General features: G+C 40.1%; 1 protein-coding gene across 11 annotated transcripts in view; it reads left to right on the plus strand.

The window, feature by feature from the left end:
• Positions 1 to 23,060, plus strand: part of LOC122716782 (trichohyalin) — a 115,522-nt gene that overhangs the window by 45,671 nt on the left and 46,791 nt on the right. For 3 of the 11 annotated variants that reach the window (XM_043940173.1, XM_043940183.1, XM_043940199.1), the window contains exon 4: positions 6,437 to 6,531. The exons of 6 other annotated variants lie outside the window; for them this stretch is intronic. The gene's annotated coding sequence lies outside the window, so the exon portion shown is untranslated. Of the gene's footprint in view, positions 1 to 6,436; positions 6,532 to 13,097; positions 13,422 to 23,060 lie in introns of those variants that run through there. 2 more of the 11 variants (XM_043940209.1, XM_043940218.1) reach the window with 1 other exon arrangement.

Genomic DNA, 23,060 nt, shown 5'->3' on the forward strand with positions numbered 1-23,060 from the left:
GTGTGCAAGCCTCGATCCAATCGATGGAAATTATTAGATGCCGACATTTAATCCCATTCCGAGCGTTATTATAATTATCTCGATCATTAAGACTCGATTTCACGCGGAAGATGTTACGCTTCGACAATTCTTATTTTATTTTTTTTATTAAAATCGAAAAATCAAGATCCGTACGCGAAAGTGAAATTTCATCGTTTCCTTTAATTTAACATTTCATATTCCATTCACAACCGATTAAAATATTCTATTACTACTTATCCGAAGAAACCATACGAATTCCCAAAAATAAAATTTCTTTCCTAATCGTCGTCTGAATCGATTAAATTAATCGTCTAAACGGCATAACGATTAACGATTTATCGGCGCAGGATGCGATCGTTCATCAAATCGGCCACCAGGTGGGTGCGCTGTTCGAGAAATCGGCACCAAAGGTGCAAACCGATTACTCGTTGTTACATCGATCCATTGTGCACGTTAATAGCGGCACGTTACGTTGGATAAGGCCATTATCGTGGCCGGCCTCTCCTTGCAAGTCATTAGAAAGTCGACTTGTCGCCGTTAATGAAATAATCGATAAATCTTGCCCCATTTTATCCGAATCCGGCACGATAGAAGAATTTTATCGACGCGTATCAACATTTCCACCCGTGAAAATTAGCATATCCGGGGAGGGAGAGGTTACGTCGAGTGAAAATTCGAACGCCGTAGTGGAGGAACAGCGTAAACCGATGTTCCTCTCCGATCTTTGAACACTCTTTTAACACTCTTTTCTTGCTTTCTTACGCGTATTATCTATTTTGCTATGAGAAGCAAATGAGGGACTCGTAGAGATTAAGACTTCAAATTTCGTATTTTCAAATCGGGTTTATCGTTTCTGCTCACGCTTTCGATATTATTTCCACCGGATTTTTATCGAAGTATCGACACGAAATCGATTTCAATTTCTATAAAGGCGCCGATGCGTTTTACCAGGATTCGCCCGTGTTTCCCATCGGTCTGCCGCGATGCAATCGCAATATCTGACGCGGGTAAACTGCAATTTCGTGATCGTTGGAATAATTTTCGCGGCGGTGTGTATGCGTGCAGCCACCGCTCGAAAGGGAGGTTTACCTCGTTTCGTATCGTACACGTTACACGTATCGAGACATGCGTAATAGACTGCACACGTGTTCGAGGGGCTTCCGTGGATCGACACGATCCAGCCTTTTGCTATTCGTTGCTTCGTGTCGATCCAAGATCTATGTGTATTATCGGTGTGTGCATACGTGAATATGATAATTCGATCGTATCGTTTGGTTTTTCTTTTCTTGGGGAAATTTATGTAAATGCAATATTCTAATTTATTCTTCTTATATTTTCCTTTTATTTCGACAGTAGGAAGGAAAAAGGTATTAATTTAGGAAATATTTTAATTTATATGTAAGTTGAATTTTTCCTCGATTATTTCGTTTATTTTTTCATTTTTCTCTTTGAATCTTTTTTTTTCTTGGCGAATCTCAATTTTATTTTTACAGAGGATCGGTTAATGTGGGGTATCTTGGAGGGTTGGTAATTGGATGCAACGACCAAAGGATTATATTTATACATGGAAACACAATTTTAAGGAATAATAAAGCCATTATGAGGCCTGGATATAGTGCGTGACAGGTGTAACATTGATGGGCGTGTATAAGAGGGAATATTTTCACGCGAAAATACGATTTAACAGGATGGAGGCGTTAGGCACTTACTTAGATAGCAATACGGAAGCGGCTAATTATATAATACTATTTCGAATGTGAGTTTAACTGAGTTTTTTTTTTTACGCGTTTTTCCAAGAAGATCTAAGATTACGTTAAAAAATATATATATATATATATATTCAATTTTAAATTTTTAATCAAATAATTCATTCGTAGAATATTTTTACAAGACGATTATCAAGATTGGGAAATTAACGAATCGAAGCAAAAAGAAATCAATTTTCTTATTTCTTTTTTATTTATAATTAGATTACGTTCTGCTAAAAATAAACAAATACTTTCAATCGGTATTTTATAGACTTTCCAAGCCCCATATTCATTCCTCATTCGAGCGCGCAGGTTGCACGAATGTTGCGCAACGAGTTGAATTAATTAACAGGATATGTAAGTTCCCTTGAACGTAAACGCACACGTCATCGCGCTTTGATACGAGTGAATTGGCGAACTTGGTCTTCTTGGTGGACGGGCGGAGAAATCGGTACACATCGGCGAACAAACGGTGAAAGCGGCTTAATTAACGGCACAGGTCGCGCAAAACAAAATTCGCCTAGAAAGCGAAAGATGACACGCTTTATTTTCACGGGACGCTACTCTGGATTTCCTTCCGGCGCCGCTTGTTTTGCATAAACCATGATTAGATAGATTCAGACCGAGGATTCTCTCGTTTCCCTCGATTTAATACTTTCTAGCCTTGCACGACTTTTCAAACCTTTTTGCTCGCGTTGAAATTTTACGGAATAAGACCGTATAATAATAAGTCAGAGCGATAAGATATATTTTGTTACAGAAGAGAGAGATTTTTAAAAGGAACGCGATGTAAAATTCTCTTTTAGTTTTTAAAATTTTTTTTTCTTTTTCTGTTACACGCAAAATAGATTTTTAACACGGTTTGAAATAGTTGTACCGCCTGATACCCTATGTCGAAACTTCGTTCAAACTGGACGTTAATTAATACACGTCAAATGCACCTTTCTAGAAATCAGGAACTGTTTAAAACCACCAGAAAATAAGAGACTCCTTTTTCAGATACCCGTCCTGCATATTTTCTCCGATAAAAGTGTTGACTATGCTCGTTGACTATGAGACCATTGACTCGATCTATTTCAGACAAATTAAGTTGTAGGTCAATTTTATCGATTCAGACTACTTTTGCGCAAATTGTTTTACTCGTCGATGTTTCGAATCAATAGTGAAATTTAAAGAAACGCTTGTACCAGTAATTGGAAGAAATATAGTTGAACTTTCAACAAAGAGATAAAAATCGATTTCAAGATATCGGTGACACGTTTTTCCCCCTTTCGTGAACATTGTGAGCTAATCGCTATTACGTTTATGTGCAATTATCCGCACTCGGTTAACGGATTGCACAACGTTTCCTTATTGAACGGAATGTAAAAAAACGTGAAAAAAATTCGTTGAACGGTCGGAGAACATTCTTCGAATGTATTTATCAGAATTTGATCTCTTCGAAACAATTTCCTATAAATCAACCCTTCTATTCTCATCGTTCAATCTTCATCAATGTAAAATGTACATGATTCTTCATTTCGATCGAAATAACTTACAATCATGATTCTCAATCATAAAATAATATTCATCTAATTAAATAAAAATCGATCTCGATGCAAATTATCTCTCCAAAAATCTTCAGAGTGCCTTCTTCAACCTCCTCCTCCAAATTTACCGAGATTGTCGCCAATAAGATCTCGAGGGGGGGCAATCCCTTCTGTCGCGCGACTCCAACCACCAAATTCCTCCCGTGTCTGCCCTTTGGCTGCGGACGGGGTTCGATGTCTTGTTTACTCTTCCTCGAGAGATCACGGCCTCCAGAAGAACGGAGTGAAAAAGCGAGTCAACGACATCGGGGGAACGGAGGTTGCGGTGCCGGCTGCCGCTCCGATCGTAAAAGGATTTAGTGCCGGTTCTGGGACGAGGTCGTTCCCGGAGATGACGTAGTAAAATTTACAGCGGGCGTACGGCCGTGAAGGCCTTCTTCCGATCTCTTACCTCTTACACTCGCTCGAAACCTTTCTGCTCTGGAGCGGATAGGGATAGATATCTGGAAAAAAATGGACTTCGCTTGCCACACCACTGATCCCAACGCGTGTTTCGCTGGAAACGTAATGTGGAATGCACGATAGCAGATTTACTCGGGAATTTGATTTATCATTCCCTGGGAATTTTGAGGGTTCGTTGAACTTGAAATTGATTGATTTAATTTTTGTGAATATTGATATTCTTGAAATGATATTTTCAATAATCTCCAAATGTTTTCACTTTCGTGAAACGTATCGTAGGTTCGATTTTTTTGGGGGGAGAGAGAAAAGAAGGGAACGATCGAAAAGAGGAGGCGCGAAACAAAAGGCGCGAGGAGGATAAATCGGTAGCCGCCCTCGAAGAAGTCTGCCTTGCCCTCGGCCTGTCCGAGGCAACTGCAACTGCAACCACGGCAGCCGACGGCGGTCGTTACGGCATTAACGCGTAAGTGCATAAGTGTGGACCGTGGTCGAGATAGAGCCAGCCGCTCCTCCACCGAGGAGTCTAGAAAACCGGGAGAGAGAAGGTTGCAGAGGCTGTAAACGATGCAAACGGCCGGGGTGAACGCACTTCTTCTTCTTCTTCTTCTTCTTCTTCTTCCTCTTCTTCTCTCTCAACTTGGATGCACCGTGACTCCGAGCCGGAACGAATGTCGCCGGTGTCGAAGCCTCGATGTAACGTGGATACCCCCAAGGCTTTTAGGAAGCCCCTTTGACACTCGTTTCGTCACGATTTTTTCTCTTCCTTTTCCTATCCCCGACAATACACCGTCTCCGCGCTACGTTTCCTCCTCGTACGCGTGGCTATCGCGTTACGATTCGTAAGTTTGTAATAAATTTTTCTAGAATATCTCAACTTTCGATCTTCAAATTTGCAATATCCATGTAATGTATCGTACGGCACGAATGTTTCTCTTGATATTCCAGATTTTTTCCAGGTTTTGATTTTTTCTTTTTTTTTTTCTAGATTATGCTACTATCACGCAAATATCACGATCAAGAGATTTTAAAATTTAATCAGTCCGGATCGAAAACGTTCTGCAATCTTGGGACATAGAATATTGGAAAAATGAGACGTTTTACGTGTCGATAAATGTGAGGATTACGCGTTTCGGTCGATTGATGTTGAGATTTGTATATGTGTAAGCGTGCGGTTTATACTTTGGATGATAAAATTTATCCCGCGCGTTTAGAAATTGAACGTTTAGTGAATGTATACTTTAAAGATAGTAGTACAATTCGTATGAAATACCAGTGTATCACAGTATCATATTTCACCGGGATTTACGTTATCCATTATTCGGGCCGCTCGTATCAACGGTTTACACGTTGAGATTTCGCGTTGTTCCTTTTCATTCCTCTGTGATTTTGTGGTTTACAGCTTAATGGCACGATAAAAGGAGCGTTAAACGTAGGATCGTAGCCGCACAAGTATTTGGACAGATAAATTACGCATTACGCGTGTTTTTCAAAGACTCCACCTTAATGTGTTACGTAACAGCTACTTTATCGCGATAATCCATCCGTAATAATTGGTATCAAAGTCGATAAGATTGAATCGTAACACACTCTCGTAAAATAAACTTGTCGGTAATTTTCTTCGCGATAAACGTGAAATCGAGGTAAAATTCTCTCGAGCAATTCTATCGATATTTGTATAATTGATGATGGATAAATCGATGAAAAATGAATATTGAATTGAAATGAATTTACGACGGAATCGTAACGTTATATCATTTAGTTTAACGAATATTGATTGGTGTGTTACCAGGAGGGGAATAGAAAACTTAGTTATAGAAAGTTAGTAGAAAACAATTGTAGAAAATGAGGGAAAACAGATCCAGCGATCAATCACTGACGCAAACAGTGTTTGCTTTGATTTTCACTTAAAACATACTCGCACGTGGGAATAGAAAAAAAATTATTCACGCGATGATCCGACGAGAAGGAGAAAGTAAAATAAAAAATAAAAATTTGTATAGGATAAGGTAAGAAAACTCCATAATCCCCTAACGTTACTTCAACATCCACTTTATTTATCAACACCATTGATTTACATCTCGTTTTCAACATACCATTATTCACGAATCGTATAAATTGAAAATAAAATTGGACGTGTATGAAGGCATCATTCTTGCAAGCATCGTCCTTGACGAATTAACATAAAATAATAACGTTGATAATAATAACTATCCTCAGCCTATCGAGGAATAAAATTCGAAATCACAGGCGATAAAGAAGCCGTCAAGTCGTCGTCTAAAGATTGCCGATTCGAAGCTAAATTTGCATTTCGGAAAGGGGAGACTCGCGATTCCCAAGGAAACTTGAGTCAGAAATAATTAAGCTTCCCGTAGGCGCCGTTAATTTTTGACAACATCCGCGTGATTCGTTCGGCAATGCAAATTTCCGAAAACCGAGACTCTCTCTCTCTCTCTCTCTCTCGTCTCCGTATCCACGATTTGTGGCACGAACTTTACGGGAGAGTAAAGACTCTTTCCACTCGCGCGCGTCTTCTCACGATTCTTGCCGCGTATCTTATCCAACAAGCAAGGTGAACGAGGTAAATTTACGATCTTCTATCCGTTTCTATTGAAAGAACGCAGGCTGCACACGCACGAGGCCGAATGCACTCAACCACGTTGTGCTTTCTGATTTCAGGTGAGTGAGCACTGGGTGATCCAGGGACGATCCCCAGGGGACCGACCTCTCGCTGATTATTTGCTACGTGCGGATTGCGGATACGCTCCGAATAGGTGAACAATTTCAAATTGTGTGCGTGAATTAAAACGAGATTAATGTCGAAACGAAGACACATCCGTGTAATGTGCGACTTTTCGTATCACGTTATATCATTTAGTTTAGTTAATACTCATCTTCGTTATCTTATTAACCCCTTTTGAAGCACCCACAACTTGCAAAATCTCTTCTTCGTAGCGCAAAATCTCGTTGGCAAATAATTCCACGAAATTCCTATAAATCACGCGGCCGAGAAGATAACACGCTTGGGGGAATTTCGAAGAACGGGACGTTGAGAAAGAAAGCGAGGCGAAAACTCGTATGCCGTGTAATCCAGCTTGGAGTTGTTTGTCCTCGACGACAATGATCGCCTGTTACGAGGAACAATAACGAATCTGATGTCCGTGATGAGAAATGGCGCGCGATTTTCGGCAGCGAAACAATGCCCCCGTTGTCGCGGCCCGTCGACGATCGACCGTTTCCCTCACCAACGAGGCGTGTAAAATTCTTGTCACTTGCGTGGAACGTGTGCAAGGTGTTCGGGGACACGCGAACAATGGGTGGCGCGTAGCGGTGTCGGAGGAGAGGAGCGGGTTTATTTCGTGGCATTCCTCGCTGTTCCGCGACAATGGAGCGTTACGTTGCCACCGGGTCACAGACGACGTCCTGTCTCATGAGCCAGTACAATGACGGGCCGAGGAATTCAACTAAGAGCAAATGGATGCTACCTGGCGGATCTCCCACGAGAGAGATGATCCCGGTTAACGAGCGGACCACCTCGAATATCACGGGACGACAAAAGCTATGAGGAGAGTATCCCGGTTTCGCGGACGGTTTCTTTGGAAACTTCCATCTCTTCACCGTGGGAAATTTTGAATTGTGATTTTCTTCTTTTTTTTTTTTGGAACGATCACGATCACTACTTTTCTCATTCGTTCGTACTCCGATCTCTCGTCGATAGAACAGTGTTTTTGTTAATTTCTTTTTTGCAGGACAAAGTTCAATTTGCGATATCACGAAGTGTATCGTATCTCTACCTCGATAAAAAAAGAAAAGAGAAGAAACGAGAGGAATTTCAGATCACTTTCTTCCTTCCTCGTATTAATTCATTGTGCATGATTATCCGAGGAAGAGGAAGCGGTATCGATCGTGAAAAATCACGACGACACTATATATTCTCCTGTCAACACTCTAGCAGAGTTAATAATAATTCATAAGCCCGCTCCAGTCGCAATTGCGCAATTAACCTCCGCGTCCCACGCTTGCCTCGCGGCGGGGGGAGGAGAAAAAAGCGGTTTCCACGTGGATTCAATCGTACTCTCCGCCGTTGATCGGCCGTAATTGAGTAATCATCGTGACGTTCGTCTCCTACGCGTCGCACGCCCACCTTTGCAAAGTTTCGAAATAGGACATAATTGCGAGCGTTAATTGTAGCCAGGATTGTGACCGGTGATTGCCACCTGGTCATCGCCGCTTTGTCGGCGAGACACGAGTGTAATAATAACCGCGCAACGCTCGAATATGTTAAGGATAAGGGTTGCTGCGATCACGATTTTCGCTATTCCTCCCACAAGCAGAGCGGAACAAGCGGAGCGGTGATCTTTTTTCCAAACCGATTGCACCGAGATTACACGTTGCGAGAGAAATTGAAATCTCCTAGTTTCTATTCTTTTCCTCCTCCACTTGTGTTTTCCTCTTTGGAAAAAATTGGATTACATCGTTTGTAAAATAAAAAGAGAGTCAACAATTCGAATCGTTCCTCGATGTTCGAAAAGGAAATAAAAAAAGGTTTACCATCGAAATTGGAACCAGACGTAAGCTAATAGACGAATATATCATTAGATCTGGAGTTGAATAAATAATTGGACAGCTTTATTTATTCACGTATATATCCGAGAATGTTCACGTCGAGGCTCTGCTAAACAAAGCGATAACAGTATGAAAGCAGGCACTTCACTGCCCACTTCAACCTCTCCAGATCCACCTCTTCTCTCCCATAAACTTGCAACAATAAACAACCGTATCCCTTAACGATTTCAACGACATCGCTTCTCTCCGCGATATCCACTTAACATCGTCATCGTCGTTTGGCCCCCTCTTTACCAGAAGGAGATTAGAAGGGAGAAGCGTAAACGCGCAATGTATCGCTAAGAGAGGAAACGTTAATTTCCCCAAATAGTTTGGCGTGTGTGCCAGATGACGAGGGGAACGGCCGTCTCTCGCGTATATATCCACGCACGTATATATACATACAAGCGGAATTCCACGGGCCACGACGATTTCCTGGTTCAAGTGCAACTGTCGAATACGCTCGGGTATATACATTCCACAGCCGCGGACGAAGGAATTTAGACGACACGGAAAACGAGCCGGCGGCCGACGGTTTGGTTGCATATCGTTGCCGCGTATTTATGCGCGGTGCATTTATTACGACACGACGTTCCTGCATCTAATAACCCCGTGTTCCACGGCAATGGGCTCGCGAACAGGCCGCGATATACTTGTGTATACATTCGACCCGTGGCCCGTTACTCTTCCTCCACTCCTCCACTCCGCCTTGTGTATTTCGCACTCGTGTCTCCCCTATGTCACGTGTTTCTCATTTTCAATTGTGCCCGCGCTCACCACGATTCTTCGATTCGAAACACCGTTCCACGCCCGTGTAATTAATGTCACGGATGACTGTCACGGCGCTGGGGAATTAAACTCGCGAAAGATTGGCCGGCAGAGGGATCATTTGTCCGGTGTGCGCATGCCTAGTTTCTCCGTTCCCTTGCTGTTGCGTTGTTTGTTTCCCGCGTGTAACTCGACCGTGTAACCGCCATGGAATATTGATGTGATTCCGTGTTTTGTTCGCGTTCAAGACACTGTGCTATCTTTTTTCTCCTCTCAGAGAGTGAAGAAGTGGAATTAGGAGGTTTGAAAAGAAGTCTGGGTACCGTGTTTGGATACGTTTTTGTTTGGGCGTGTCTGTTTCATGGCTCGATTAAATATTCGGGTTAGAGGTTAGAAATTAGCACGGAAGTAAGCAAGCGAACGAAGTGAGATTGATAATGAGTTCGTGGTTCGTTGATTGATTGAACTGCTTATCAAGAGCTTAATGAATACTCGTTACTAATTTACCAGTCATAAATCATCGAGATGATTACTAAAGCAGACGGTTTGCCACGTGAGTATCTAATTTAATCCTCTTCTAATTCTTAGAATCAATATTTATTTATTTCGTCCACGCCCAAAAAATAGAAGATTTATCGAAAATTTCGCAACGCGAATTTATATATCTAAAAAGAATCGTCATCGTCGTTTGAAATCCTCGTTCGATCGTTCGCTTTGAGAATCATGTCGCGCTTTGTATACCGTTAAAATTCTCATATATATATATACATATCGTTTCATGAAACAGCTTGAAATAGTTAAACCCAGTATTTAAAAATCGAACGGTATTCCTTCAGCCGTGTACTCATTAACCGTGTACAAAGTAACTCGCTCGTGGAAGTGCACAATGATGTCGACAGGTAACGTTTTCACATCATTTCTCTCCTTGCTTCTCTATTTTCCTCTTCGTGCATCACATGGCTCTGCTCCACGCTCGTGTCGTTCGCCTTGTTCCTCCGTCGTTAATTGTTGTCGCGGATGTCGGTCGGACATGGATTTTGCATAACGAGCACCGAACGGATCCGATTCAACCGCATGTCGATCGCGCGAATTCGCTACGATAATAGTGAAAATATCCTCTTTAACGAGGAACAGTTGTTGTTGTTGTTGTTGTTGTTGTTGTTGTTGTTGTTGTTGTTGTTGTTGTGCATCGATGCCGCGATCGTCGTACACGGAGGCTAATTATTAAAATTTAATATCGGGATTATTAAATTAGGCTGACGTACACAATCGGAGGGAAACGTGAAACCGTTTCTGACACACGAGCCAACTAACGGCACTTGTTTCGTTACATATTGTACGCAATTTCTCTTCTCTGCCTGTCTCTTTCCCACTCTCGTCCCGAGTGTCACGAGCCTCTCACCCTCTCTCTCGAATGGAATGCATCTCGTTTCCTCCCGAGCTTGTCGCCTCTAATTATTACAAAGGAGATATCGTTCCAGGGAGTTTACCGTTGCGTGGGAGACGATTTATGCTCGTTTCGTGAATTTTTAATAAAGAAAATCGAATCGTCCAGGGTGCGGGGAGGATATTTTAAATTTAGAATTCCGGTTCCATCCAAAATCTCTTTCCACTGAGAGAGAAAAGCTCACGAAATATTCAAATGTATCGTAAAGAAATCGTAATCGTTACTGGAATGAAACGAGTTCGATTTCGTAACGAGATAGCGGACAATTTTCATCCGATTTAAAATTCCAGTGTCGTTCTCGGTTTCCGGTTCCTTTCAAAATTAAAATGGACGATAGCCCCATCGCGTATATATTTCTTATTACGCGCGTGCACACTTATACACGTTTTTTTATTCCCGCAAAAAAGGAATTATTGGCTCGGATTTTAGATCGTCTATCGTTCCTTTCTTCGTTTAATGAACCTAATTCGTTGCTTTTAATTATTTACCGATTTATCGAAAAATGAAACGAAACGTGTTCGATTCGATCGTGCACACGATTTTGATTCGTTTTCATTACGATTAACGACATCAGCTTTGAGAAGTTTTTCCTGTCCAGTATGAAACTGAACTCGTTGAAACTCGGCTCGACCGCTCGCTCGTTTCGTGGCGCATAATAAAACGAAGCCACGAGGTATTGAGTAACGGTGTAATCGAAAGAAAATTGTACGAGTTGGACGAGATTTGTACGTGTGTGCGTGTGGATGTACGTGAAGTTATTTCGTAAATGGTTGATAACGTTGTTGAATGTTGTTCCAAGTAAAAGTTGTTTTACTTCGAAGAGAAATTTTAATGTTCAAAGAGAAATCTAATCATCGGCTTTTACAATTTTTATTTTTTTCTCCTTTTCTTGATATACAGTGTCGATACGCAATTACTGTTACTTACTTTTCTATACCTAGTAGGATTCTCGCCCGCGTTTAATAGATTGGACGTGCTGCTTTTTCCGAAGCCGAGCAATCTTTCCTGAATTTTATAATACTTTCATTCCGTTTCACAAATTCGTAGAAAGATTAATCCGAATCGGATATAATTAACGATCAATTTTGCTCAATTTTTTTAAATTCTTCTTTTAAATCAAAGATTTCGATTCATTCGCTTCTTCAAATCTCGAATGAAATCGCAAATGAACCGATAAATTGAAACACGATATCATTTTTATCCTCGGGATTGCATAACGCAATTAATTCATTCGACGGAATCGCCGAAAGATTTGGAAACCTTAATCACAAGTTTATCCCCAATTACATTGCTCTCGCGATCTTGGAGAGCACGATCCTTTTAACCCTATATATATATATATATATATATTCCCCGACAGCGTCTGGTTTCTGTAATACGACGTGCGTGCATCACGTCGAAATATTTTTCAACGGGGGCGGCGCACACCGTTGTTGTTTTGTTGTTTCGACGGTGAAACGACGGCATCGTCGTTTATCCTGTCCGCTTCCTGTTCTTTTCACCAATTTGCTCGCCTCGCCACTCGCATCACTCGTCGACGCGATTCCGCTCGCGCTCGTTTATTTATTTCGCGCGATTTATTGGGCGTTGTTACTCTCTCATGGAGATCGCGTGTTGGAGGAGCGAGAAGAGCTTAGGCCGCTTGCTTACGTTGTTTAAAGACGTGGTTAAAGACCACGTGGTCGTTTTCACGGGAATATAAGTATAAAGTAGTTTCGTGAAGTAGTTTTGTGAGATTATGGAAGATGAGGTAAATCTTAGAGATCGTTTATGATTATCTTGAATGGAATCACAAGTATATAAGGGGCCAGGTGTTCCGATAGTCGTGAACGGAGGAGGGGGATGTACGTGCATATTTTATGCACGTCGCAGATTTATCGTCGCATCGTTTGGAGAAAGTGCACGGATGTTTCACGGGTAGTTTGTAGCTGTGAGTTAATTCTTAGAGGCTAAGGTACGATCGGTGTTAATTAAAATTTTGGAATGACATTGACACGCGTAGAAATTAATTGGCGAGCTTATTGATGATACAAAGCTTTTTATATTTATTAGTTCTCGTTGAATTGTGCGCGAAATTTCGTTGAAATTTACGAGCAATGAAGTTGGGCATTGTTCGAATGATATCTAGAAGAAAAAAGAAAAAAGAAAAAGAAAGGAAATCCATGATTGAATATTTTTGCTTAAATATTTAATTAAATTATTCGATAATTCGCAAATCCTTTTATTCAAAAATCCGGTAATCAATACAGCATTTTTTACATTAATATACATGATCTTGAAAAAAATTTTTTTTTTTAAATTATAAAAAAAATCGACGTCAATAAAAATGATAATGTTAATCGCGTGATACGTAGCAAATATTTACACGTAGAATTGATGAAATCGTTGAGTGAATGTTTATGCTATAGTAACCGTCCCTGCGCAGTCGCGCGCGTGGAAGGGAGGGGAGATACGTGAAATACGAAATACGTAATTAATTCCTCAGTCATCGGTCGTCCTTTGTCGGTGAGATATCGTCGCTATCGTGTTTTGTTTTCGATCGCGTTCGCGTGGCATTGAAACATTCTGTCTTCTGTATATATATATCAGGCCGTTCGAAATATAATATATCAGTGATATGATGATCGATTCGATTTCGTATCATGATTAAAATTTTCATTCGGTGGATTCGATAAGTGTTTTATTTGAAACGCATTATATCTCGTGGAAATTTTTAAATTTTTACGTGAACGTGATAAAAAGAGAAATTTTGGGAATTTTGATTTTGGTGAAATTGGTGTTTGTTTTTAGTTCGATAATCGAGGGATAGTTTGATACGGAGAAAAAAAGGACATCGTTCGAAACGTGCGTATTTCTCGAATATTTAAATTAAATAATGTCGATATACTTTGTAATTATTTCAAAATTTAATCAATCTCATAGATTATTATTATCATTTATCTTAATTACGAACGAAATAATAAATTTATTTTCTATTATAATCAAATGCAAGTCATATTACGTGCTTATCTCTCGAAATACAATATCGCGCAATTACAATACGACCGCAAACACAATTATCTGAAATGATATTTTCAAACGAACACGCCAAACGTAATTACAAAGTATATACGAAACAAATAACAAAATTATTACTTTACATTGTGCTACAAATTCAATGACAACATACTTTTCTTACCAGAAAACACTATACATTATCATTTCCTGTTACCTATCTTAATTTCCCTAACCCCCGTAATATCAAATTTATATTTCGAATTCCTTCTCGTTCTCCCCACGAATTTTTCTCCCTGAATTCTCACCTATATGCTGAAATATTTTTCGATCCAATTTAAATACGAATTTTCTCTCCGTCGTATATCATTACGCCTCTTATCTAATCTGCCATACTTGCTCAAATATATACCCGAAGATAAAGGAATCGAGTGGCGAGAAACCAGTCGGGGAATATTTAAAATCGCACCTGGATCTGGTCTGGATTCGATCCATTAATCGTTTGGCCGGCGTTATAATTCGCATAAAATTAACGCCTATGCCACGAGAAACGAGGCATTCGAGGGAACGACGAAAATCGTGATGTAGAGTTTCTTTCGTTAATCGCCATTCATTTATTCTCACGCAACGATACTCGACGATTTTAAACAGCCGGCTCTCGCAACTTTGATCAACCGCTATCCTCGTTCCTCCACAATACATTGGATTCGAGCATACCAGCTCGGCCTTTCCACCCGCTATTAACCGCGATACACACTCCTTTTCGTCGCACGCGCCGCGTGTGGTACGCTCGTGACCGGCTATTTCGTAAATTGGATTAACGGTCGTGCAGTTCGGATAATTGACCCCGGCTCGTAATTCGTACGTTCGTTTCTCCCGCCCCTTTGCTTTTATCCCTCGTTTATTCCTCCGTCCGAGATCCCTGAATATTCCACTCGTGTTTTAGAACGCTGCAAGAAAAATTTCACTTTTGAATAATTAATGCATTTAAGTATAGTTATTAATGCTCGAGAGATTGTGATTTCGATTCGATCGAACAAAGAAATTATTGTAAATATACATATATATATATATTATATTATAAAATATCAGTATTTTCAAAATAGTTTTTAAAAAGGTCGCTTAACAGGGATCGGTTCCCTTTCAATTTCACCAAGAATAACACATTCCGGAAATATTTAATGTTAACCGAATCGAATTCGATCGCGAAACCTCTTCTTCCCTCGCGATTTTCGCTTCGTTATCCTTGACGGGTTTCTCGTACACGTGCACGGAAACGTGTCAGTCAAAGTGGCGGTGACGAAACGGGCGTTGCACGCGAAAAACTTGATAGAAATTCGCCGTGATTGATAAAACTTGTTTAAAATTCGTCCAGCGGCTGCCTTTCAGATCCCGTTTCGCCTGGCGCTAGTCGATGACGCAGCTGAACCGTACCGTGTTTCGAAAGGTCGGTATCTAAGGTTTAGTTCCCTCTGGAATGCTTGTCTAATAATTTACTTGAAAATTGGTAAATTGAATTCAGTAATCGTTGATAATCGTTAAAAACCTCCCATTTTTTTTTTAGTTCGAACAAATCTCTCAACTTCGAACTTCGCCAGGCATGCATCGAACAAATAAATTTCGTTAGCTATCGAGAAAAGTAGTCATATGAGAGCAGAGAATAGGCCATCACCGAAGTTGTCTCGAAGTTTTTCCAATGTGAATATTATTTTTTCCCGTAATTTATCAAAGAAATTAGAAATTTTCGACGCTGTCCACGCGAGTCATTAAAGTAAAAGTAATTAAAGCGTTAAAGTAATTAAAGTCTCCATGGATTCGGCCATCTGCACGCGCAAAATACAGTTAAATAAAGTTATATAAAGTTATAATACATTCGTGGAACAGTCTTTGGGGAATCGTAGAGGTTAAGACAAACGCAAAAGTTGATACATAAAAATATCGCCTCGGGCTTGTTTATGTTATAAGCGATTGAAGAAGAAGAGGGAGATTATCTTTGTTATTACTCTTGTAACTGTCGCGTCTTTTAAATTGCTTATAACGTAATAAATAAACCTTAACCGATACCACCAGCCAAGTTAGTGTTTCGATCTTTAGAATCTTCCAAAGATATGTTCCACGAACATGTTGTACACTTTATATAGAATGATTCGATATTTCGTGGGGTAAATGTACGGGATAAATGTGACCAATACGCAAAAGTCCAGTTACTACGGTTATGTTTCTAGCTAAGTTGGTTTGCGAATTGCGCAACCGATATTTTCCTTTCCGTATAACGCAGAGAATAAAAATTCCCTCGTTTTGAATTACAACACGTCGGTGGAGAAACGGTGTTAATATTGACAGAGCTAGTTTCGAGCGGGAATACAGTTCGATGTCGGCTCGTTACGTGACTCTAATAAAGGGATTCTGTCACGTAGATGTGTCTACACGTTTCTTTTCGAGACCGAACGTTTTATAAATTCATTGTTACGCGGTATACTTTTTTACCTGTGTTGTTAAAAAAAACATGGTGGAAATAATTATCGGTATCGGTTACGTAAGATCGTTGACAAGATGAACACGTCGAAATATTTCTTATTTATTTCTCAAATTTCTTGTGTAAAACGTAAAAGTTTTTTCCCTTATAATATTGTATAAAAAGAAATAATGAAAATAATTATGGCTCTTCGATGCGCATCACGTTGAACATTCGAGATAAGTGTTTTTTTTTTTTTTCGTTCTTTTTCGAAAAAGAGAGTTGTTTGTCTTTGAGCACAGCTGATTCATAACCGGATTTTGAAATCGTAGAGACAGTTAAATCGGGGAGGGGGAAAAGGGTCGCTTGTATTGTAGGCAAAATATACGCGTTCTACTGGTTAACGTGTCTTTTCGTCTAGTCGATCGTGGTGTTTACGTAATAACCGGTTGCGATTTCTTTTCCGGGTAAGCCAGCTGACCGAATCGTGGACGTCACTAATCCCGGAGGAAATGTCGTAACGGTGGCTTTGTCAACATTTTTTTCATTGCTTGACAAAGGAAGAAAATTTATAAATATTCAGAGTTCATCGGGTTAAAATTCGAATCGAAGATAATTCTGATAAAAATTTCCTTTTACACGAACACGAACGATAAATCGAACTTCGTTTCGTCGCGTGTTATTCGTTGTTTGACGCTGCAGAAATGCAAATTTTTCAGGAAATACGCGTTATTCGTCGATAATGCGAGGTCGTCAAGTTGGATGATTCACTACGTGATCTCACGTAACGCGAGAGACAGTATCGGAATGTATATATATCCTTTTTATTCGAAACACGATTCCAAGCTGTGCACTCTTGTATAATCTTATTTGTTGTTTTCGACTTGTACAAGTGAAATAATAGGTACCGTTGCAATCTACGAATCATCATCATTGCAGTTACGTAAATCCGTGACCTTTCAACTCCCCGACAATACTTTTATATTTTCATTCAAAATTATGAAAAGTCACATTCATTTTATAATAAAGTGATTTCAATTAGAAGATTATTAAAAGATTTGGAAAAATTCAAGATTCAGTGAATTGCAGACAGGAATAAAGTATGGCTAATTCAATAAAATCTGGCTCCTGACAAAATTGACATTTCGCATCGACAGAAAGAAAAAGAAAAAGAGAGGAATCGAAGAGGTTAAGATCGACGACATCTCGAATCGATTCCTCACACCCGGCCGTCCTTGCATCCTTGAATGAAAGATGCAAGAGAGCTCCACCCACGTCTGTTTTCATTGCCTGTGAAATGTCACGCGGAGAAAGGGCAAGATACGTCGGCCCGCACCTGTACGATTTAACATCCTTCGCGTCTTTCATACTTTATTTGCGCCCGTATATATTACTTGGCTATTAACTTGGATGAAGAACAATTTGCTGGATGGATTTCCAAAGCATTGATTACGAGCGAAACGTGGTAAAATTTGCAATGAATGATTTGAGGAGTAGGATGATCGGAGGATTTCACGGTACAGGAAAATTTGTCACAACCGAGTCCTCCCAATTCTATTTCCTACACGATGTTTTCATTATCCGTCGTTGAAAGATAACGATAATAAAAAGTGATGTCATCGATCTGTACCTATGCAAATCTCTTCTCGTTTCGTAACGCGCACTTGTCACGCGTGTGCGAAGGATTTTTCAATTTTTCAACAAAAAGTGTAAAAGAGTGGAGGATCGTCGAATTGTCCATTTATTTATTTTTTCGCTTGTCGATCGGTATGTCTCGGCCATTCCTTTCGTACAGCGCCCTTCGCGAGGTATGTCACCTTCAGATACCTGCCACACGCGTTGAATACGAAATTATCCATTAAATCCGTGCGAGGCTTGAGCTCGAATTGGAATAATTCCTTTTTTCGAATCTCTTTTATCTATCGAGTGTCTTGTTCAGACGTAATGACCTCATACGTTTCTCCCGCGATGACTTTATTGTTTGATTGATATTGCGCTGGGGATGACAGAGTTGGCCTGAATTATAATCGACGTTTCAGGATCGCGAAAATATTTACATTAGAACGTTGATAGCGAATAAAGAACGATCCGCAGAATGTGATGTCGTGGAAATTTGGTTGCACGTGACAAGCATATGCGCGTAAGAAGATAATTGAATAATTCTGCGTAATTAATCGATGAACAAGAATATATATATATTGCTTTAATATTCTTATAATAATTACACAATTTCGTTCTTCAATTTTTTTCTTCTTAAAATTTACGAATTTTATGAATTGGAACTTTGAATGATCAAAATGATCTTATCTATCGATGGTTAGATTGATATCCTAATAGAGTAACGATACGGTGAAGTTTAGAAAGGATCGAGTAGGTTTATTTTTATATTTAGAAACAGCGGGGACGGTAATATGAATGAAATGAAACGATAGGCAGTTTGCCAAAGTGGAGGCTAATTATAGGCAACGGGGGTGGAGCTGGAAGGGTTGGATCGTGGAAAGTGGCCGCCCAGGGAACGTTCGTTTCCAACGTTCCGCTCGATTAATTGAAATTTATCACGAACGTCTTAATTTGCCTCATATTTTCGTGTAATTATCGGTCACGTGTGAAGCGTGTAACATTTTCGGCTTTTCAAATATAAATTTCCCGGCCCTGTCGCAGGCAGCCTTAAATTTCACGGGGCAGCCTAAAATTCAACGTAGCATGCAGCAGGCGATATGTTTATTTCAATCGATGGTTAACAAGGAAATTTATCAAATATTCCTTCGATGATGATGATCAAAAATTTGCACCATAATAACCATCATCGACCAGTAATCAACAAGAAATGTTCGCAATTGTAACAAAGATCTTCACGTCACCAATAATAATTATGGATCAAATATTCCTTCGATCTAATCGATTCCAATCGCGAATATTCCTTACTACTCCTCGACAACCCGTTGTACGTCAGTTTCTTACTGTCCAGACAATCACTCGCCTCTCGAAAAGCATTATCTCGACGCGACACCGGTCTCGATCCTCCCGAATTCCCCTCTCGATTCGTCTCTGCGCCACTCTCGACCCTCCCCTCGCCTCCAGGGATCGGTGACACGTTCTCAAGGTCCGGGTCGCGCGAAAAAAAATGGCGGCAGGAGGAAGACACGCGAAGAGCGGCGGCCATATGGCGAGCACGTGTTTCCGTGCATTACCCTAGACCGAAATACAAGAGTTGGATGGATCCGTGTACGCACGATGTATTTCTGGCAGCGCGTGTTCCACCCTGAATCCTCGTACGCCTCGAACCTCGAAGGGGGTCGTGAAGATCGTTGATATTTCTCTTGGAGAAATCCTTTCGGCCACCGGCGAGCTCGGCTGATCGAATGGATCTCTGTCTTCTATAATTATCGTTGGCTTTTACGGGGGATTTCGACACGAGGCCGAAATTCGAGAAGGATTATTCCGTCGCTTCTTCCCTACTTTTAGACCCTTCTCGTCCATTTCTTTTCTTTTTAATTGGAGAGAGAGAGAGAGAGAGAGGAATCGTAGATTCGAGCAAGTGAACGATAGTGAAGAACGTGTATAAATCCGAGAAATGGATTAACTTTGGAAAGTTTACGAAATGCGATGTGCTGTATAAGTAGTTGTATAAGTACGAATATTATCGGTCAATTAATGCGCAATATTACGAATGACTCACGGATTTGCCTCCAATGGATTGAACGATCATGCTGTTACAACAGACATGATGGCGTCGAGTTTAAATTTTAGCAAGTTAGTCCTTTCATAGGCCAGATTTTCACAAGAAATTAAATTTGGCAGACAATCATTCCAAAAGCGAAATCTTCTAAAAATATATACAGAAGGATTCTTCACAATTGGCCACTAATTACGCTCCATTGCGATCCCTTCGATCAACTAATCAACGAAGATATTTAATCGTTTCAAGATACGTAAGATCTATCTGTGGAAAGAAAAAAGAAAGTCGATCGATGCGAAGAACGGATCAAGCAAGTGACGAAACAATCGATCGTTTCTTTTTCACCTAATTACACGTATATGAAGATCGTGGAATAGGAGTCAGAATTCGCCGTAAATGTCGCGTATTCCATCGAGACAATTGTGCGATTATAAGGAACAATGTGGCGTGCGTTTAATTGATCGTAATTTCACTCGTTCGCGATGAAATCGCGAATAACTTGGGATCGGTTTAAAATATCTTTTCAACCGTGGAAAGAAAAAACTATTTTCTATAGGTAATTCGAAAGTCCGTTGTCGGACGAAGTTTCTCTTAATTGAGAACTTGGGTTTAAAAAAAAAAAAAAAAACGAGCAGCGCTTTCAGGATCGGTGGCCGTTCCTCAGTGAAATTCGATCAAGCGAAAGTGCAACTTTTCGAGCTTAGATAACGTTACGCAGAATAATGTTGTGCGACGAAAAGGAAATGGATGGTTTTAAAATTTTCTCCCGCGAGTTGAATAATTTTTATTGTGAAATATCGTTCGCAATCTCTTTTTATAGATATTATTAATCGGATGGCATTTCTCGAGAAAGAAAATTTATAGAATTCGTGTAATTACGTACGTGTATTAAATAATAATTAATGATTCATTGTGTTATTTTTAAAACAGTTTATGTATATAGAAGTATGAGCTCCATAAAAAAAAAAAAAAAAAAAACTCCATCGATTTGTACTCCTTCGAAAAAACGTGCACGATCGAACAATCAAGATTAAGAAAAACACGAAGACTCGCACGACTCTGGCAGCTCTCTTTTATCCAACCGTTCAATCTTGAACACGTGTCTCTACTGTGTTCCTCTTCTTTCTTTTTACATCTTAAAGCCATTATTAAGAAACGTGTCGTTTTAACATCTAAAAAAAAAAAAAAAGAAACGAAATTAAATGACGCATAAAAATCTTATTGTACAACGATTTTCCTCGCAATTATTGTATCCCCTTGCATCCACGATTATCGGCCGATCGCAGCCTTTTTCATTCGATCGAGGCAATTAGTAGACGAGAGGAAAAAAAAAAGAAAAAATATCCCCGATAATTGTGACGATAATGGTAAAAATGATCGGTGAAAACAGGGACGGGATCCGGAGGTGGTTGACGTCTTGACACCGATACAACAAACGGCCCGATGAAAATTTTCTACTTGGTTCGCATCGTTCGATCGCGCACGCATCGCGCGGCTATTTCTTCACCGACGACCCACTTCAACCGCCAAAGATCGCCGGTTTTCTCTCCTCGGCCGTGGACCGAGTGCGGCAAGTGCAAGTGACACACTTCGATCGCGATTCGCCGCGTGTCGCTTTCGAACGCTTCCGAAAAATAAGAGGAAAAGAATCCGATCGATGGCTCTTCCTTCCTCGATCGCCTCTGAAAAATAAGTCGAAATTGGGAATTTTTCCTTTCATAGCGAAATTCAGAAGAAAAGATTTTCAACGAACAAAGAAAAAAACAAAACTTCCTCGTACGAAGGATATCGCTTTTCCAGCCGATCGATCAAAGATCCGACGTTTATCCAATCCCTTCTTCTTCTGTTGCACTTTCTTCTTCGGTAGCCGATTATCGTGGGAAGATTGGAAGGTTCTCACCAAGTCACGTTGGGAAAGCCGGCCTCGATGATTTCGATGATTTCTCGTTACCCTCTGGCATTGATGCCGACCTGAACCCCGCCCGTTTCTACGCGAAATGTACACGAGCTGGCACGCGAAACACGCGGAAACGCGCGGCCGCGCGAGCCCACGGCATTACATAAGATTTATCTGGCGTTAGTTCAACGAGTCGTGGTCCGCTCCTTCTTTTGGAGAACGTTTAGGGACGCCACTCCATCCTCCGCCTAATTAATATCCGCGAATTAATCGCGATTTAATCCCCATGGACGGACGGTATTTCGATCTTTGGACGCTTCGACGCTCGTTTCTTTGGATTTATTTATTTTTTTTTTTTTCTTATTCAACGAGTTAAACGACAACGAGATTTTCACGGATATTTGGAGCGATTTAGATGGATGAACGCTCCAACTTCTCTTTCGTGAACACTTTTTCGACTTACTCGAGTATTTATTGGGAATCGATATAACGATAACGATATGAAGGATGATCGAAATTGTTCGAATCATTATCGAATCGTTTGGTGGATACGGATATAGGAATAAAAGAGGATCGAATTTCGAGATAATATTGTGCTCGATATCACGAGTTTGAGGATAAAGATAATTTATTTAAAAAAACCATTGTTTTATAGATAAATTTCCAAACTTTCTAACTTCCATACAATATTCTTGTATGCATTTTCAATTCATTTGCAATTTCAATTCGAACTTGAAAATACGATAGCCAGAGAAACGTACGTACTTAAACTATCATTATTCTTCGTCACTAAGAATCAAGTGATCGAATCAATCGTTTTTAGCGTTTCTCTTGGGGGAAGAAAGAGGTCGGTTAAAGGAAATAGTAAAAGTTTTTCGTAGAAAGGATGAAACTTGCGATTGGCTGGTGTGTGTTATCGCGATGCGAACGTGTCGTATAAAGGAATTCCCGTTTAATTGAAATACAATTATAATACAGCGGATCTTCAAATTGGTAATTATATGGTAGATTAATTCGTTTAGGTTGGAAGAGCGCACACAAGTATCCGTGAATTCCACTTCGTTCGATAGTTAGCCGGGGAAAAGACACAGCTCTACCGAATGGAAAGGTTTTTTGCTTGATGATACACCGAGCGGAAAAGTTACGAAGAAAGTTAAAATATACCGATAATTTAAGATGATTGGTGTCGTCGATCATTGACGGAGAGAGGGAGAGGGAGATGAATAATGGTGTCGTCGAGAAATGAATAACGCAAGACACGATAAAATTTACTTGAACTTGTAACAGTTTGTAAAACTGGCTACGTTTCTTGGTACGTTATCACGATACTTTCGTTCTGAGAAAAGTTAACGTTGAATCGTTATTATACATCTTATATAACACTATATAGTACGTATATAATAGTCGTGAATCATCTCTGATATGCAAATCTTGTACTCATTTATTATTTCTTATCTT

Source organism: Apis laboriosa, unplaced genomic scaffold (assembly GCF_014066325.1).
Source record: "Apis laboriosa isolate Shangri-la unplaced genomic scaffold, ASM1406632v1 scaffold119_cov161, whole genome shotgun sequence".
In the NCBI taxonomy this organism is placed as follows: Eukaryota; Metazoa; Arthropoda; class Insecta; order Hymenoptera; family Apidae; genus Apis; species Apis laboriosa.